The following is a 6,207-nucleotide window of genomic DNA, read 5'->3' as shown; positions in this document are numbered from 1 at the left end:
CTTTCCCGCGGCGTTGGCAGGCTGAAAGAAGCGCCTGTCGGAAGCGCGGCAGCTTCCGAGGCGTGGCGGTGCGATTTGCCCGGGACCAGCCCATCAGAGGACCGCCCAGTGCGCATGCCTATAACTCTGACCACCTGAGCCGCCGTTCACGCCCGGGGAAAGCTACGTGCCTTGTTGGTTCCGGGGCCGCGGCACTGTAGCTTTATGGCTTTCCAACTATAATTTGTAACGTGCGACTTTCTGTTTTTCTTTTAATTTTATGTGTATGGGCGTTTTACCTGCATGCAGGCCTGTGCACCACGTTTGTGCAGTGCCAGAGGCCGAAAGAGTGTGTTCGATTTCCTAGAACTGGAGTTTTAGCTATGTGGGAGCTAGGAACCGAACTAAGGTGCTCTGCAAGAACAGGTACTGCTCCAGCACGTTTTGATATTAGGAAAGAATACTGCAACAATTCACCCTTTGCATTGGTCGTTGTGATACCTTTTGGCTTTGCAGCCATGTACGGACCACTCACTTTGAGTAAGGCTCAAATTCCATGTAACTGTTTGACTTAAAATTTAGATTAAGGCTCACATCGAATATTGATATACTCAGAGGTGTTTAACCATAACATAAATGAATTTAATTTATTCGTGAGCGAACAGTGAAGACCTGAAAAAGAAAACCCTGTTAAAGTCACAGGTAAGGGAGCCAGAGACACGGCTCAGCAGTTAAGAGCACTGGCTTCTCTTCCAAAGGTCCAGAGTTCAACTGCTCACAGCCATCTATAATATGTTCTGATGCCCTCTTCTGGCATGCAAGTGTACATGCAGATAGAGCACTTGTATACACAAGATAAAAAACATAAACCCTTTAATAATAATAATATAATAATAATAATAATAATAAAGCCAATCGTAGTAGTGCACACTTGTGATCCCAGCACTCACGAAGGCAGAGGCAGGCTGCTCTCTGAGTTCGAGGCCAGCCTGGTCTACAAAGTGAGCCCACGGCAGCCAAGGCTACACAGAGAAACCTGTTTCAAAGAACAAAAACAAAAACAAGACAGTAAGTGGCCCCCACAACTTAACAGGTTTTGGAGGAAACTACAAAACAGGAATTTAGAATTGTGTTTACAGTTTCACTCAGAGCCAACTCAGGATTGCAAAACTTTAAAAACCTTTTAGCTTAACCTATTTTTGTATTATTATTCTTTTTAATGTGTGTTTTGTCTCTGTGTGTGTTTGTACGACCTTTGGAGGTCAGAAGAAGGCATGGGATCCCCTGGAGCTCCCCAGGAGTTAAAGATGGTCATGAACTGCCACATGAGTGCAAGCCAGGTCCTCCGCGAGAGCAGCGAGTGCTCGTCACCTCTGACCAATCTCTCCAGCCCTTTAACGTATCTCTTCAGACAGTATTTTGATATTCTTTCTACTCCCATGGCCTCACGGAGCACAGACTGCTACCGTACTCATCCTGAACACCAACCACCATTCTTCCAGGGAGCCATTCCATTCCCAAGTCCTGCTTTGACTCTTTCATTGTTTTGTGTACCTATGTGGTCATTAGACAGTTGAAGTCCTCATACATAGACAGTTTTGTGTCCTGCTTTTTTTTTTTTACTGATAAGCATTTTCCTGTTGCTAGCCTACTTCCTATTTTAGTAAATATTTCATGTAGCTGGATCATAATTGTTTGCATATTGGGTGCAGGGAGTGGAACCTATGGTCTCAAGCACTCTACCACTGAGCTACCCAGAACCCTTAATTGCAATGTTCAGCCACTTGCATATTGATGAAGGCGTTTGTTAGTCAATCTTAGTATTCTAAATTGTTTTTCAAAATAACTATTCTAAACTTACTAGCAATGTGTAAATTAACCTAGTGCACACCAGCACCTGTGTGTGTGTGTGTGTGTGTGTGTGTAGACAACTTGTGGGAATCATTCTCCTTTAACTATGCGGGTTCCAGAATCAAACTCAGGTCATAGGCTTGGCAGCAAATGCCATTACCCACTGAGCCATCTTGCTGGCCCAAACTTTAATGACCTTTTGACAGAGTTTTTAGGACATAACTTTTGATCAAAGAGACATTTCATTGTTTAATATGCATTTTCTGGTCAATTTAAAGTGTGTGCACATGTGTGATTGAAAAATTAACAAGCGGGACAGCTTAACCTTTTGTTTTTGTTTGAGGAAGGGGTTTTATTTTGTTTTGACACAGTGCCTCACTATAGGCCTGGGACTCTGAAAGGTCTGCCTAATGCTGGGACTAAATGCATGTATCAACCATCCCTAGCACCTTGATGCTTTTTGGGCTGTTTGTTTTTCTGATTACCAGATACCTAGACAGTTTTCTCATGGTTATTGTTTTCCCCCAGTTGGGAACTGATTTTGTTTATATTCTTGGTTCATTTAGAACAGTGGTCCTCACCCTTCCTAACGCTTCAAACCTTTAATACAGCTCCTCATGTTGTGGGGACCTTCAACCATAAATACTACTTAATAACTCTAATTTTGCTACTCTTATAATCATAGTGTAAATATTTGGGTAAACAGGGGTTTTCCAGAGGGGTTCATAACCCACAGGTTGAGTACCACTGATTTAGATAAAATCAATTTAATCTAAAAATAAGAGGAAAAAAAGGTGAGAGAGGAAGAGGTGTGGCTTCTGACTTTGTTTACTTTGCTCCCTCCTTTTTCTCATCTTTTTCTCTTATTTTTAGATTGATTTTATCTACAAAAGATTCTCATGTAGCCAAGTGTCATTCCTTTTTTTAAGTTTTCCTGGTCTACGTTTAGAAAGTTAACCTCCTGCAGTAAAGCATCCACTTTATTTCCTGAGCATGATGGCATACACCTATGATCCCAGCACTTAGGAGCCAGAGGCAGACACAGCTCTATGTGTTTGAGAACAGCCTGCTATACATAGGCCTGTAAAAGTAATTTTTTTTTAAAAAAAAAGTTTTCTTTTGAGATAGGATTTCTCTGTGTAGCCTTGGCTTTTCTGGACTTGCTATGTAGGCCAGGATGGCCTTGAACTCACAGAGATCTGCCTGCCTCAGCCTCCCAGAGTGCTGGGATTACAGGAGTGAGTCACTGCTCCTGGCTGTAAAAGTAACTTTTATTTACCTACTTGTCATCTCGGAGACTTACTGCCTCCATCTGCTAACCTAGGCCTAGTCTGGAAGCTTCTAGCCTCTGTACAATCTAATCTAGGCCTAGAATGTTTTCATCCTCTGAGACTTACTGATGAATAAGCTCACTCTTTATAGTTCTTTCTGAACCTGGCTGGTTCAACTCAGCTGTTCTGGCTCAAACTCCTGTCCAAGCTGACTGATTCAAACTGGCTTTTCTTTCAGCCTCTGGCTGAATTGCTCTGCTTGGCTTCATACTGACTTTAGCAATATGTTTTGATCCTCTGGCCCCATCTGTCTTCACCTGTGTGATGTAAAATGATACTGCAGTGGGAAGTGGGGGCACCATGGTGCGCGGGATACAAGAATTTGCTCACCATCTCTCTGTCTCTCTCTTGGTTTCTCCCTCTCTGTTTCTGTCATGGGCACCTTCCCCTTTTCTCCCCTCTTTCCTCCTTTCCCACAATAAATCTCCTTTGATACCAGATCTGTTGCCTGGCATCTTTATATATTATAACACTGGTACTGTGAAACTGGCGGTACCATGGGGGCAGCCCCGTTAGTTGTCTTAGCAGACCGGAATCACTTACCTGCCATTCCGCCCGCAACACATTTGCCTTCTGTTCCACTGCTTGCTAGGTGCCCCTTCCGGAACTGACTGGTAGGCTTCCCCTTCTTGGTCAGTGTGAACAGCTAAGGCTAAGGCTGTTACATGATGCGCTAGCAGAGCCAAGTGCTGGCAAAATATTTGGTATGACCATTTCTATGATCCGTATGTCAGTGCTTGTCCTTCCTCGCCTGCCCAAAAGATGATTCTTTGAGATTATCATGTTAAAAAGAAAGCTGCTGTGATCACAGGTCATACAGCCCTCAATGCCTATAGGCAACAAAAAGAGATAGATCTAATTATATTGTTGAGTATAAAAGCCTTTAAATGATTGAGGAGCCAATCAGACTATCCCATGCTAGCCTCAAGCACCAATAGCAATCAATCAATCAGGTTGGTGTAGCTATAAGGAAATGGAGGTATGTGGCAAAGCCACCTAAGGAGAAGATTGAAGTAGTCGCCACCCTAGCCTCAGATCCATCTTGAGACTTCACTAACATGCTAGGAGTCCCTAGTAGATCAACACTGTGTGTGTTGGATCAGGACCTTTCAAGGAGTCTTAGGAGGCGCTGATAATTCACTCGCCATTCTCTGTGGGCCTCCAAAAGGCTCATCCCGACACTCCCCACAGTGTGGCACACAGTCTCCTTCTGCCGCCTATGGATTCAGATGCAGAACTCTCAGCTTTTCCTCCAGCACCATGTCTGCCTGCATGTCACCATGCTTCCTGCCGTGATGATAATGGACTAAACCTCTAAACTGTAAGCCAGCCTCAAATTAAATGTTGTCCTTGATAAGAAAAGGGGGGAAGGCTAGTTATACCATGATGAGAATCCTTTGGGAACCTGACTGGAAAGATAGATCAAAGAAGGAAGTAGGGGAAGACGATGTCATGAGTTTGCCAGTAGTCAAGCTGAGGAAACTCCAGACATGTATGTGGTGGTGATGGTGGTGGGGGCAATGTGTCCTGTGGCATTATCATCAGATGCCACAGTAGAAGGGTTAGTGAGTGGAAACAGGGCTAAAGCTAGGCACAAAAGGTCCTATATGTCATTTGGAAAAGCAGGAATGACTACTGGAAAAAGAACCTGTTAATAAACTGACATTTTCCTAATGAATCTATGTTGTCAATCATATTATTATTTAAGGATATGGTAAATGTTTAGACGAATATGGGCAGTGTGATTTTGCCTCAAAAAAAATTTGTATAGCAGACTGAACTAGGAAAAACTAGGAGGCTGGAGAGGTGGCTCAGTTAAGAACGCTGGCTACGGGCTGGAGAGATGGTTCAGAGGTTAAGAACATTGGCCGCTCTTCCAGAGGTCCTGAGTTCAATTCCCAGCAACCACATGGTGGCTCACAACCATCTCTAATGAGATCTGGTGCCATCTTCTGGCTGCAGGTGTACATGCAGGCAGAGCACTGTATACATAATAAATAAATAAATCTTCAGAAAAACAACTAACCAGGTGCTCTCAACAAGTCACTGAAACCTTCCAACGATGCTGTAAGACAGGTACTGTCATCTCACAGCTGATCAGGAGTCGAGGCACAGAACTGACAAAACGCTTCCAAGTCCACACTGGGAATGGGCGGGACTAGCAGCGAGACACCCAGGCTCTACATCCTACCGTGCCCATCCCGTTAGCGCTCTCTATAGCCACCCTGCACCGGTTCCTTCTTGCTAGATACACCTGTGTTTAAGGACTTGTCCTCCCTGGAGAAGGGTGGGACCTACAGAGCGCCCCCTCCCCGCGGCAGGTCACCGGCCGGAGGCTGCAGGTTGCAGACGCGTCCACCGCCGGCTACTTACAACCGCGACTACCGTGGGGAAGCCGCTTCCGGAAGAACCGGAAGCACAACGGGGACCTTGCGGAAGGGACGGACTGACCGACTCCGTAGTCCCGGGGTCCGGAAGGCGATCGCGCCAGGGAGCTGAGTGAGTGGGGTCTGTGGGTGGTCTCGGGTGCCGGTGTCATTTGCCGCGGCTCGCGTGCTGACGGCGGCGGCGGCGTTAGGGTTTCACTACGACTCCTTTTTTCCTTTCTAGAACTCCTAGCTGGTCCATTCAGACCTTTGGGGAAACGGCAGCTATGCGTTTGCAGCATACGCGCCCTCTACCCCGCTATGGGAATTATCAGACCTGAGTTCCAGTCCGAGTTGCCTCTAACCTTATGGCAGTAGGGAATGACCCCTCTGGATTCCACCGTCCTCTGTAAAGTGAGAGGTGTTGGAATATTTAACAACCAAGATTCCTTCCAGGTTTGAGATTTGGGTTATTTTTTCCGATGTGTCTGATTTTTCGATTACATATATCTGTGTTGGTTTGCCTCCTGGAGTTTCCCATTCCATTAATCTGTGCCCTTGTCAAATCTGGCTTCACAACTCATTTAAAAATGATTTAAGGGATCCTATGCTTTCTGAGCACTTTCTTTTACTTCTTAGATCAGAGACAGATGCCTAACATGATTTTTGAGGTGTGTGAA

The sequence above is a fragment of the Acomys russatus genome, chromosome 22 (genome assembly GCF_903995435.1).
Source record: "Acomys russatus chromosome 22, mAcoRus1.1, whole genome shotgun sequence".
NCBI lineage: Eukaryota > Metazoa > Chordata > Mammalia > Rodentia > Muridae > Acomys > Acomys russatus.
This window is presented reverse-complemented; position numbering follows the sequence as displayed.